This window comes from Sturnira hondurensis, unplaced genomic scaffold, assembly GCF_014824575.4.
Source record: "Sturnira hondurensis isolate 20B ecotype Veracruz unplaced genomic scaffold, ASM1482457v3 Scaffold0004474, whole genome shotgun sequence".
NCBI classification, from domain to species: domain Eukaryota; kingdom Metazoa; phylum Chordata; class Mammalia; order Chiroptera; family Phyllostomidae; genus Sturnira; species Sturnira hondurensis.
The window spans coordinates 4,482,881-4,497,322 of NW_028077105.1; positions in this window are offsets into that span (position 1 = coordinate 4,482,881).

Sequence of the window (14,442 nt, forward strand, 5' to 3'; positions counted from 1 at the left end):
TTCTCAATGTGTCAATTTGATTGCTGTCAAATTCAACGGGTCTGACTGTGGAGCATCTTTCAATGAGAAATCTCCAGCACAATATCACAAACTATTTTTCACATGTTTAATCAGTCACAGCACCATCTCCATACACTGCACAAATATTTTTTTGCATTTCAGTTGCTTTTTAATTTTTAATTTTCCTTGAAATAATACAGCATAATATGCTGACAATACTGCTTATTTTCGTTCATCCTCAGCATTAGAATGGCTACACAAAAATTTACCAATTTCAATAAGATTTTTTAAATACACTCTGATATGACAGTTGTCACAATACAATCTAACAAAATTGTTTTGAATGAAGTTGAGGACAACTAAGTGCTACTAGAGCCATCTTATGAAAAAAACAAATAAAATTTTTGGTCAGCTCATTACTTTGATTTGATCATAAAGTATATGATCATCTTACCTAGTAGGAGTAGTGGTTTAATTTCACCACATTAAGTCCAAAAGGTGAATGAAATTTAATCATAATTACCTGTTTTCATGTTAAATTGCTGTATTCCGATGCAACAGTTTAACTCCCTTGCTGTGTGTCTATACAGAGTGGGGTAAAAATAGGTTTGCAGTTGAGAGTACATAAAACACAGAGTTTATTCTTTAAAAAATGTAGACACAGAGAGAGAGCGTGCAATTTGTTTTTCCAGTTATCTATGCATTCCTTGATTGTTTCTTGTATGTGCCCTGACCGGGGATCAAACCTGAGACCTTAGCGTATCAGGGAGATGCTTTAATCAATGGAGCTACCTGGCCAGGGCCTTCAGAGTTTATCCTTGTATTATTATGTATTAATTATCATACTGTTTTTCCGTTCAAACTGTAACCCTACTTTTTGTAACCCTACAGTACCCTGTATGTGTGTGTGTGTCTTTGTTACTTTCTTAGTGCTTTCCTTGAAGGTTATCATTAGCATGAAAAGTTAAAACTATGTTTTTGGATTAAGAGTGACTTAATTCCAATAGTATACAAACACTTTCCTTCAATGTAGCTCTGTTCTCTCCACCTTCATGGTACTGTCATCGGGTTAGAAATGACATCTTTATAGATTATAAGTCTGTCAGCAGAGTCATATGATTGTTGTTTATACAGCTGTGTTTTAAATCAAATAGGAAAAGGAAAGAGAAAAAAAATGCACCTATGCTGTCTGTTATGTTCACCTTTACCAGTGCTTTTATTGCTTCTTGCGCATTAGAATTACTGTCTAGTTTCTTTCATTTCAACTCAAAGGCCTACCTTTAGTATTTTTTGTATTTTGTTTATTTTATAATCTCTTAATTTCTTTTGAAGAATCGTTTTGCTGGGGATAGAATTCTTGGTTGACTCTCTTTCTCTTTCCTCACCTTGAATATGTTATTACACTGCTTCTGGAATTCATAAATTCTGACCAGAAGTCATATTTTTTACTGAGGGTCCCTTGTATGTGTCACTTTTCCCCTGTGCTTTCAAGATTCTTTCTTAATCTTTGGCTTTTGACAGTGTGGTAATGATTCACCGAGGTCTGGACCTTTTTGAGTTTATCCTACTTGAGATTTATTGAGATTTTTGAGTGTGTACATGGTTTTTCATGAGATTTGGAAAGTTTATAACAATTATTTCCTCAAATATTCCTTCTGCTACTTTTCTGTCTCCATTTCTTCTGTAACCTCCATTTTATTATCTTGGTACAATTGATGTTGTCCTGCAGGTCTCTAAAGCTCTGTTTATTTTTCTTCATTCTTTTTTCCCTCTTTGATCTTAAGCTGGGTAATCTCAGTTGATTTATTTTCAAGTCCCCTGATTCTTTCTTTGGTTAATTCAGATCTGATATTGAGTCCTTTTAGTGGGTAAAATTTTCATTTCAGTTACTATACCTTCCCACTTCAGAATTTCTACTTGGCTCATAATCACCACTTCTTTATTGATATCTGCATTTGATGAGTCATCATTGTCATACTTCTCCTTAATTTTTCAACATAATTTTCTTTAGTTCTTTAAACATATTTATAATATTTCATGTCTGTCTAGGCAATGCAATGTCTGTGCTTCTTCAGGAAGTTTTTATTGACTACCTATATCCTGCATATGAGCCAAACATTCCTATTTTTGTGTCTTATAATTTTTATATTGAAAATTGAACATTTCAAATAATGTATTGGGGCAACGGCAGAAATCATGAAACCCAAGATTCATGGTGGTTGTTACCGCTACTATTATTTGCGCATTTGTTTAGTGGCTTTCCCAACTCATTCTATGAAACCTGTATGTTTGGTTGTGTGTGGCCACTAAAATTCCTGCTCGATTAACTCGGTGGTCAGGGGGAAATTGGTTGCAGATTTTTAAAAATGCCTTAACTAGTAAATCTCTACCCTCTGCTGAGGGGCTGGCATGTGTTTGTGTGTGTGGTGAGGCACACTTGCGACTCTCAGAGAGAGAGTTTTCATTATATAAAAAAGGAATTACTGTTGTACCATATCATATACTTCTGTGTCTTACGTTAAAAGCCATGTAAAAAATCCCTAAAACATTTTTAAATAACAAAAGTCAATGCTTCTTCTCTCTAGTCTATCCATTGCCTTTGTTTTCTAATTAAAAAAAAAAAACGATTGTCTTACTGTGTTCAGACAGCGAGGACCATGTGGCAATGCTTATAAACACCTTCTTTCTACAGAAAAATCCTTGCTGTTCACAGAAATAAATGCATGATGCTTACATTAGACTAGAGTGTAATAATTGACTAGGCAGAAGTTTTGAACAGATTGTTTGTTTAAATATCATTATTAGTATAAAAAAACTTACAGGGAAACCATGCTTCCAACAGTCACGGTAATCCTGCAATATGCCCTCCGGCATATGGAGTGGGGATGTTTCAGAATGTTTTTAAATGTTCTGTTGCATTTGATGTCTTTTTGTGTATAACCCAAAGCGTGATTAGACTCCTGTTGACATTAATAAAACTTCATTATGAATAATCCAAGCATCTATAAAAAGGATATTGAGGGGAAAAATTCTGAAGACACTAACTATGAAAAGCACCCGTAAAGGCTTACTTTATCTAATTTAAGTTTAAAAGCTTTTAAGGGAAACTCATGTTTAGAATTTGGCAGAACAGCTTCCATGTTCCTTTTGGACGTTTTAGCACACCGTGTTTTACAGTAAAACGCATGCTTAATGCAGAAAAGCTGCAATTTTATTGCAGCTTCTGCAATTCCTTATGTGTGAGACTCAGTGGGGGAACAGCTTCCCAAAATAAGGCATATTGCAAATAAAAGAATGATATTAAATTAGCTTAGATATTTAACTTTAATTTTCTATAATAAAGAATGCCTAACTGAATTATCACACATTTTAACTGAATCAAAATTTCATACCAGACATGTATATTATCAATGGGAACTGACAAAGGTTTCTGAATTTCATCTGAGAGTTTGTGCTTCAAAAATAATTTTCAATTTTAATCAACCTACTTATTAAATAAATATATTTTGTTCTTTATCGATGTTGACCTGCATCTTTTCATGTGTTAATTTAAAAAGTATTTATTGAGCACTTTGCACGGGCACTGAAAATGTGCAAGGTATTAGGGATATCATGGCAAAAAAATTCAAGATGCTTTCTGCTTTTAATTTCAAAAGATAAACATAAGAAAATTATTGGGTTTCATTATAAGGAAAAATGGTGAGTGCATAACCGGTGTACCTAACCAGGTTTATGAGTTGGAGAGGGTTTTCTGAAGGCATGATGTAAGCTGAAACCTGAAGGAGGAATAGCAGTTAAATAGGTGATAAGAAGTGGGTTGGGGAAGTGAAGGAGGAAGTGGGGCCGTAGGAGGGAACAGGGAGGGTGGCAAGAGAAAGGGGAGTGGAAAAGAAGATTCTAGATAGACCATAGTTCACATTCATTGATAATATTTTCTCTAGATGACAGTTTCCTTACAGTTTTATGTTATTTTTCATTTTTCAGTTTGTATCTCCAGCTTCTAAGGAAAGGCTGACCATATAGCAGGTGTCCAATAAGTGAATGAAAAACATATGAGTGAGTGTGTTTCCCCTTTACCCAACATATTGAGCCTCACCGATTTTTTTCATGTGTGATTTTTGTGTGATCAAGATTCCAGCTAGGAGGTCCTCATATCTACAGATTTTGGCATTTGTGTTTTAGGAAGCCCAGTTTAAAATTCCAAGCCCTCACCCCTTAAAAAGAAATAATACATTGAGTCATATTCAGTCAATAATATAAAAAATGGAGACAATACTATTATTTTAGGATCCTCTGAGGCACTAGAAGTTTAGGGCTTCAAAGACAAAATTAGATGTCATGATTTTTTAGTTTTACTTAAAACTTTTAAATGTAAAATGTCACTTTTTTTGCTCACTTCTGGAAAATGGAATTAGAAAACATTGCGCTCCTTTATTTAATATTTTTTTAATGTTTGCATTTTAAATGGACATAGGAATGGAAAGTTATTTATTAGTCTGTATGTGAATTTTTCTCATATAATTTTTAAAAATGTAAGAGGTGAAATGATATTCTATGAATATAAATAGTAAAAATAACATAGGAGCTCTTTCACAGCACAGCTCTGTACAATCAAATTTCTAGCTAGACCAAACAAATATGCACAAGCACGCAATAACAAACTAAACAAAAATATTAAAAAGCAAAATAAAACAAGTTCTGTAGTTCAATTTCTAACTTCTTAACTAGAGTGAGTGATAAGAAAGAAGAGAGGAATGAAAAGAAGGAAGGAAGGAAGGTATTAAGGAAAGAGAACCTCTTTCTGTCGCCTGATGTTGTGGTAAAATCAAGTCAAGGTCAAGCAGGTGAGAAAATCCAGGTGCAGAGCAATTAATTAATTACACATTCACAAACAGCGTAATTTACTATAATTTTAAAAAAATTAAGCCCCTGAAAATAGTAGAGTACCTAACCAATATATCAAATAATAATAATCACATTTGCCTACGCATGTGTGGATATGATTTCTGAGGTACTGAGGGGCTGGCTGAATTAATTAGGAAAATGTGGCTTTGGTGGGCTGGACTTTGCAAACTTTTAAATATGTTCTTTTCTTAGAATTATGTAATTAGCTTGTAGAGGAGCTGCTTCTTGAGTAAAACTGTATATAGTTCAATTAAAGTGCCCATTAAAGTATTAAAAATGTATAGAAAATAACCTTCACTATTAATTATGGGCTTTTGGACTTGGCCACTGGGTTCTACAGGTAAAGTTATATTAAAATATATTCTCAAATAACTAAAGATTCTGGGCAAGAAAATAGAAGAAACTGGGAAATGATGGGGGCAGAGAACACATTTATCGCAAGTGTAGTTCAGAGACAGCTCTTCCTTCCCTCTAGTGCACAAAATTGACTGCAATGTTCGAAGCAAGGAATAGTTATACTCCCAACTGCAAACATAACCTTTTGAGAATGAGCTGACAATATGTGCAACCCCAATTTTAAACTAATGAAGGCCAAAGTAAATAAAACCTTTCTTGAGTTTTACTCATTTTCAGGCAAATTGACAGTTCGTCCATTTAAAGTCTAAAACACGTCTTAAACCATTTTTGCTTGGAAGTTTTAAAAGATGTTTCTTCTTTTCATCTTGTGGCTAATGTGTTCCTATTATCAAGACTTTGCATGTCTTCGCACCCACCCAGCCCCGTCACATTGTGTTTGGGGGGGTTGAGGTCTGAGTGACAAGTACATTGATACAACTGAATCATCCTTCTGCAGGCACGTCTTTGCTATCAGATTGGTTTTCAAGTCGATTTACATTTTAAAAGTGCATCCGTTGAGCAAGATTAGTCTTTGCAGGATGTGACATTTATCCTAGCAATGGCTGATAGAATTTTAGACTTTAGACGTGTGAACTGAACTAGATAGTAAGCTGACATGTTTTCAAGTAGTTCCTTTCTTTCTGGTTATCAGATTAAGCCACCGAAATGAAGCTGAAAGGGTGTTATCATGAAAGTTAATTGGATTAGGGCCAAGTTTCCACCCTTCTAAGATGCCAGGATTTTCCAGCAACCAAGCCAAGTTACGTCTTGCCTTAATATAATAGAGAATTCAGAAAAACTGACAACTCAGAGGTGAAGTAGAGAAGCAAGCAGGAGTTGGTGTTTTCTTGAATTTCTATGGTGAACCTAAAAAGCATTCCAAAGTGAACCAACTAAAATACAAGGGAAGTTGAAAGTTGCTTTCTATCATTTTAGGAAAGAAGACACCTTGCTATATAAAAATAATTGTATTAGAATACATTTCCTAATCATGATGCCTTATAAACATATTACTAACATAATAAAGATCCAAAATGTTATTGCTGGGGAAAATGCTAACAAATTAAATATAACGAGAATTTTTCTGGAGGGATTAAAGAGTTCGTGGACTGTTAAAAATCTAAGAATTACATTATACTGCGTAATTTGAACAACTCTAGGCACAGTTTATTAGTTTTTGAGGAAGCTGAGTGAAGACTTCCTTCAATTAAACCGCAGAGGATTTAGGCAGGGAGAATAAAGTTGTTTGACTTGAAATTTGACAGGGTGTGAGTATATTAAGCACACCTTCTTCTTAATGTAGTGTGTAATCTTTAATAAATAAAAATTTGTGAAGGGCTCAGATTTTCCTGATTTTCTTATTTACTTATTTAAGCGTTTCCATCTCCCCAACTCAGAGGAGTCTCTGAAAAAGCGAAAAATATGGCAGAACCCATATGCTAATCTTAAGTATTTTCATGAAAAGTATTGTTTGGCTCATTATAATTGTTACCAAATTCTTCATTAAGCACAACAGTACTGACTGCCATGAGTAATGCTGTTGGATCTTGTAGCTGCCTTCTATAGGCTCGTGTTCTATACAGTCAATGTCATGGCTGTTATAAGTGTTCAGTCTTAACAAGCCACATTGCAGACACTTAAAAATGCATGATAAAGGAATGATTTCTCTTTGCTGCAGTTTGAAAGTTGTTCATTCTCTAGCAGTCATGGATGCTTGAGCAAGTAACTTGATTTCTGAGGACCTCAGTTTCCTAAAAGATATATAGCAAGGGGCCCAGACAAGATTATCTTTGTAGTATTTATTTACTCATGTATTTATTTATTTGTCCATCAATCCCAATCCTTTTCTTTGTTCCTTCATGATCATTTTTTAAAAGAGAATCTAAGAGTTTTTCTTTATGAATTCATTCCACAACGATCACTCTCTTAGTATTCTAACATATTTTACAAAAAAAACTACATTGTACATACAGAGTTAATATGTGTACTTCATTGCCTTAAGTCAGGGCTGATACTTTAAATTTCATCACAAAGTATAAATGCATGTGAAAGACGCATGTAACAAGTGTTGAAGATGCCAACAAAAGAAAATTTAAAGTAGGTTTTCCAGAAATCTGAACTTACCCAAACTATTAATTCATCTTGATGCCAGCTGCTAATATATGATGCTTGGTACATAACAAACTCTTAGAAATATTTTTTGAAAAAATTACACAAATGCATGGAGGGGAAACAGGCAAATTTACCATGAAATTAATAAGATTAAGCTTCAGGGCCCCTAAATTTCATGGGCTCTTTTCTAGGCTTTGGGAGAAGCCCTCTTAAGTCATTCATGCTTTCATAAGTTTTTGTGAAATTTCAAAACTGAAATATTTAACCTAATTGGCTAAGACTTCTGTCTCTCTTCACTTTGACTTTTCCCCCAACAGAGAGACTTCAAAAATCCAGCTTTTTCTTTTTGCTGAATCCCTTCACCTTTATCACATAGCTCCCTCAAACCCTCTCCTCTGACAGTTGAATACTGTGTAGTCAGTATTCAATCTATATCTTGAGTCATTTCTCTTTTGTACATCAATTAAAACATTTTAAAGTTGGAAAGCCCTAGCTTTATATATATATATATATATATATATATATATATATATATATATATATATTTAACATACTATACAACTCACCCATTAAAGTGTACAATTTTAAAAGTAGTTTTTGGTGTATTTATAGAATTTATAGGAATAGTGTCATGATTTTAGAGCATTTCCATGACCCTAAAAAGAACCCCCTGTCCTTTAGTGGTCACTCCCCATTTGCCCCAACTATTCTAGCTGTATGCAACCACTCATCAATTGGTATTTTCTGTTCCTATAAATTTACATATGCTGGACATTTTATATAAATGGAATCATGTAATGTGTGTTTATTTTGTGACAGGCTTCTTGCACTTAACAAAATGTTTTAAAGGCTCATTCATATTGTAGCATATTACCAGCACTTCATTCCTCTTTATTGTTAAATCATATTCTGATTTAGGGATAACCACATTTAATTTATCTATTCATTAGTTAATAGGCATTACAGTTATTCCTACTTCTTGGATGCTATGAATAATGCTGCTATGACCATTTGTGTATAAGTTTATGTGTGAATATATGTTTCATTTATTCTGGGTGTATATAAAAGACTTTTTTAAAAAAGATTTTATTCATTTTTCTTTAGAGGGGAAGGGAAGGAGAGAAGGAGAGAAATACCAATGTATGGTTGCCTCTGGTGAGTCCCCTGCTGGGAACTGGCCTGCAACCCAGGCATGTGCCCTGACTGGGAATTGAACCGAGATCATGTGGTTGGCAGGCTCACGCTCAATCCACTGAGCTACACCAGCCAGGGCTATAAAAGACTTTTTTAATCTAGATATTTCTACTCACAGTCTTTATTTCCACACTACTCACTCTCCCCCTCATTTCTTGCAGTTTCATTCTCTAGAATCTTATTGATATTGATGTTTCCAAAGTCATGAAATTCTTCTACCTTGCAAATATATTAGTTTTACATGTTATACATTTATTCAACAATATGTATTTTACTTATCATAATTTTGTACTAGCAATTATAATGGATGCTGAAGATGTAAGATAAACTTAAGAGTGTCCCGCTTTTAAGGACTTTACATCTAGTTGGGGAGGTGGAGAAGGGTTTAAGCTAACACACATTATAGTGGAGACAGGAGATATTTTGTGGTTATAGGGTGGGGGTGCTTATTTTGTCTGAGTCAAGGAGGTGTCATTCGATGTGTGATACTACTGGGGATCTCCTGAGCAATTTAAGAGGAGCTGAAGATGGAGGGGCATGCTAGGCAGAAGGAATAGCACCCAGATGTCTTAGGGCAGGAAGACCATGGCTGGACGGAGAACCGTGAAAGTACAGAGTGCCTCAGGTAGGGTGGTGGAGTGGTGGAGGGTAAGGTGGGAAACCAGGCAGCACTGAAATCACAACAGACAAACTCCCATGTCTTTCTAAGGGGTTGGACTTACTTCATAAGTAACGTGGCTCTACTGAAAGATTTTAAACTGGAACAATGTAAATGTGGGGGCAACTTTGCCCACAAAGTTCCCCCATCCACCACAGATGAAAGTAAACACTACCAAGACATGATCTACTTGGGGAGGAAAGGTGGCTGATCCCTCAAAGAGGAAGGGTCAAGAGCCTCCTGCTCAAGGGACTTTTATTGGGTTTGTTTGCACAAGAATACAGGTAAGGATCAAACAATAGATATCATTCAAAGAACTATGAGGGCTTGTTCTCCGTCAGGGTTGGATAGAACTTTGAGGAACAAACTTATTGCTTGGACCTTTACCATTTAAATGAGAGCATTCTAAACAAAGCTGGTTTCACAGGATTTTTACATATTCTTTCTTATGCCTGATTTACCCCGATACCCACCCTTTCCAGCACAGGGCTGCACCGCCTTCCCCATCATGGGTTTTTAGACTTAAGTGGTTTAGAGCCAGGCAGCACTTCTCCCAGATGGAAATGAAGACTTGGGTTATGCCACAATAGCTGGGGGGACAAGGGTCCATTGCTCCCTCTTTGTCGCAGCCCCCCAGGTCCTTCCATGATGGCCTCCCAAGTGATAGTGTCTAGCCTAGGCTGCCCCTCTCTGCGGGGTCGTACCCACCATGGACATTGACCCTGCTTTGGGGGCAGGGGAAGAAGCAGAAGCAGCGCTTGCCGCCAGAGACAAGCTTTGACTCCTGTGGCCCACATTCTGGAGGTCGCCCACTTAGCCATGGGGGGCAGTTACAATTCCTGCAATCAGGCAGGGCGGTTCCCAACATGTAAACAAGGTGAACAAACCTTTGAAAAGTGAATCTCATAAAGAACGCATGGACAGTATTTGTTTTATTATTATATTTCATGATAAAGTGCTTGACAGCTGAGTAATCCTGGATTCGTGGTTAAAAGGAACTATCTGTTGAGGAAGAAGGTTTTGCCCAGGCATTATTGCTTTGCTGGTATTTCCCATTTAGTAGGAATAGTTAACTATAAAACTCATGACTTGTATTTTTTTGTTCTCAAGAATCATTTTGTGTTATGAAGTTCACGACCCTACCATTGCCTTTCTATGGTTTTGTTATGTTCTGAAGTAAGCTCTATAATACCACACAGAAATTACACATCACCCACTGAATCTTCTTTGAAGATCCTGTTTCACCTTCCCTGAATGCCTCCTTGTTTATTTAGTTCTACCCTCAGTGCTTCTGTCAAGCATGGAAGCCCTGGACGGCCTCAAGCCCTTTGGGAGCAGAGCTTTGTCTTGATGAAGGACCTATTCACTGGATCTTGCCAGTTTTCACTTAACTAAATTTCTGCCTTAAATAAAAAAGAAGAAAGGAAAAAATAAATAATGTGTGAAGAAAGTCTGGAAATTCCATAGAGGAGGGGAATAATATCATTAGGTCAGACAGGTAGTAGAACTAATTTAGGAGATCAGTAAGAAAATTAAGTCATCTGTTTATAGGTTTTACAGATATTTGGCAATAATAGTCAGGATAAGAAGATTTGTTATTACTGACTGTATAGTCACAATCACAGAACTGCAAAGGACGCCGAAAGGATCCTCCTACACACCCATGTGGTTTTTTAGTTTGTAGTATAGGCCCTCATTTCCTAGGCATTTCATTAGAAAATTGTAGCACTTTTTTTTCTTTTTACCGTATTTTATTTTGGATGCTGTCAAATATCTTTCAAGATAACATGTTTTATTATCTCTAAAGTCACATGGAATTGTTACACAGGGAGAACTGTTTGTGTTTAGAAATCATATTCTCAGCTGAAATGCATTTCCAAAATCCCGACACGTTGGAATTAAATGTAAGCGTGTTTAAACACTGCACTGTAGCTTTCATAGACTGAAAAGCAGGCTGAGGATGCTCTCTAGGCTCTTCTAGACTCATTATCCCCATAGACGTCTGATATGACGTGTTTAATGTCACAATTACAGTTATCCTCCCCCTCTCTCTCTCTCTTCATTTCCTAATGATTAAGATCAATTTCTTCATTCTTTTTAATAATCATTGAGTACAGGAGTCACCATAATTTATTTACCATAAGTCTTATGAGTGTTTAAGTAGCTGCCAAGAGCAGCAACAGAAAATTTAAATTTAAGTCAAAATGGATCAAAAATTGTTTAGTTCGAAAAAGAAAATAAAGAATTGATCGCTGAATGAATTCTAACCTACATATGTAAAAGAGCTTTTACATATCTTTTCTTAGCTTTTATTCATATCTTTAGAATGGTACACTGTGAAGGTATAAAAGAGACACTTGAAATGTAGATACATATGTATTTTTAATTTATTTTTCATTGCATTTATCTCCATTACCATTTATCCCTCTTATACTTCCCTCTCCCTGTAGTCACCATTCTGTTGTCCATGAGTCCTCACACATATATTTTTGATATCAAAAGTAGCTTGAAAATTCCATTGAACGGTTTTTTAATTTTCTTTTTACTTAATATTTTTTAATGAGGTACAACATACACTTCAAGGTACATAAGTCTTAAATATATAGAATAAAAATTTATGTATGTATAAAACCTCCTGTGTGATTTTTCAATGCTCTGTGGTTTTCTATTGAATGGATCCGATTGATTTATTATTGCTAAACATTTGGTTTGTTTATGTTATGGATAATATTTCTCTAAACATTCTGGTACACAAGCACTAATTTTTGCTGGGTTTGCACTTCAGATTGGCATTCTTGGGTCATAGGACACACATACTTTTAGCATTGGGACATAGCTCCCAAAGGTTTTCAAAGTGGTTGTACCAATGTGCACATGCACTAGCCATGTTGGAGACTTCCAGTTGCTCCCTGTTTTTGCCACCCCTCACTATTGCCAGTGCTTTCAGTTTTAGTCATTCTTCTGGGGGTATACCCACAAGAATTACTTTTTCTACATTTTTTAAATGGCTAGTGATGTCGAGGGCCTTTTCAATTGCTCGGTGCCCATGTGGATATTCTTTTTTGTGATGTGTCTGTTTGGTACTTTTACTTATTGAAAACATTTTTTATTTGGTAACTGTTTAGAGGTGGTGCATAAGCTTGGTTGAATATTCTGCATTTGCATATGAGTTCTTTATGAGATATATGTGCAGCATATATCTTCTCCTGGACCCTTATATTTTCTTAATGTTGTCTTTTGAGGAACAGAAGTTTGACCCGTGCACCAGCCTGCAGTGCCCACAGTGTTACGGATGGAAAATCCAGACAAATTCACACAGACTACCGAGTCCTGTGGAGGAAAAGGGACAGCATGGCTACTCCCTCAAGGGGAGAGCATACTGACCCTTGCCAAGACAGGCTTTTATTGTTTTTCTTTTGCACAGGAGTCCAGGTACAACTTATTAATCATTGTCAGGCAGTAAACAATAGATAGCATACAAAGAACTATTAGGGTTTCTTCTAAGTCAAGGTCTATGAACTAAAAGGCTACAAAACTTTGGAACAACAAACTCATTTTTTTGCCCGGGCCCTTATCATTTAACTAAGAGCATTCTTAGCAAAGCAGGCTTCACAGGATTTTACATATCCTTTCTCAGGCCTGAACACCCAGGGAGCCTGCCATTCCCAGCACAGGGCTGCACCACCCTCAGTCATTGTTTTCAGGCTTAAGTCAGGCAGAGGAGGCAGATAGCCAGGGAATTCTCAGAGACTTCTCGTGGACAGACGGAGGACTCAGGCTTTGTTAAAGCTGGGGGGCAAGGGTCCATCACCCACTCTTTGCTGCAGCCCCTCCCAGTCCTTCCTTGAGGGCCTCCCAAGTGATCCTGTCTGGTTTAGGTTGTCCGTCCTCTGAGGGGTCGTACCTATAATTGACTAACTGACCAAGCCCTGGGGGGCAGAGATGGATGAAGCAGAAGCAGCGCTCCTGCCAGGGCGACAAGCTTTGTCTCCTTAGTGGTCCACAGTCCGAAGGTCGCTCACTCAGCCTTATCAGTGGGTGGGGAGGGGGCTGTTACAACTCCTGAAACCAGGCAGGGCAGTGCCCAACAGAAGTTCTTTGTATTTTTGTTGAGATGTAATCGAAACATGAAATTATATTGGTTTCAGGTATACAACATAATAATTTGATATTTGTATATATTGCTAAATCATTACCACAATAAATCTAGCTAACATCTATTACCACACATCATTACAATTTTGTTTTTCTGTGATGAAAACTTTTAATATCTATTCTCTTAGATCATTCTAAGATACAACTTTCAAATATAAAATACAGTGTTATTACAGAAGTTCTTACTTTTAATGAAGTTCAATTTGTAGATCTTTTCTTAAAGATCCATATAACATACGTCATTCTAACATAAAGATCTAACATAAATGGTTAGTACTTTCTGTGCCCTGATGAGAAATCTTTGCCTACCTCATGGTCATGTAGACAGTTTCCTTTTTTTTTTCTCTCTCTAGATTTGTGAACAATTTATTGACAAGACTACCTCCTCTCCTCCTGGAGAACTGCACTGGTGCCTTAGTTGTAAACTGGGTGTTCAAATATGTGCAGATCTGTTTCCGAACTCTCCACAATGTTTCAATGTTATATTTGCCTATCCTTGTATTGATATCTCACTGCCTCACTGTTACATTAAAGCAAGTCTTCATGATAGTGGAAATTCTCTAACTTCATTCTTTTTTTCACATTGCCCTAGGCTTTCTAGGATTTTTGCTGCTCCATTTAAACTACAGAATCTGGCTGTCAATTTCCACAAACACACTGCCAGGATTTGACTAGGATAACATTGAATACAGATTAAATTGGGAGTAATTGACATCTCTTCATTAAATTGGGAGTAATGGACATCTCCATTTAATGTGAATTTCTCTATTTCTATTAGCACTGTCATCTAGTTTTGGTTTAGGCCTATACATCTTTCTTTGTATTTATCTTAAGTATTTGATGATTTTTTATGCTAACATAGCTAATGTATTTTAACTTTTATTTTCCAACTGTTTGTCCCTGTTATATACTAGTACAATTTTTTATGTTTTATGGTACTGACTAACTTATTAATTTTAATAGTTTAATTATATATATTTACTTTAAAATTAAAAATGACAATAGAATAAACATATATGGAG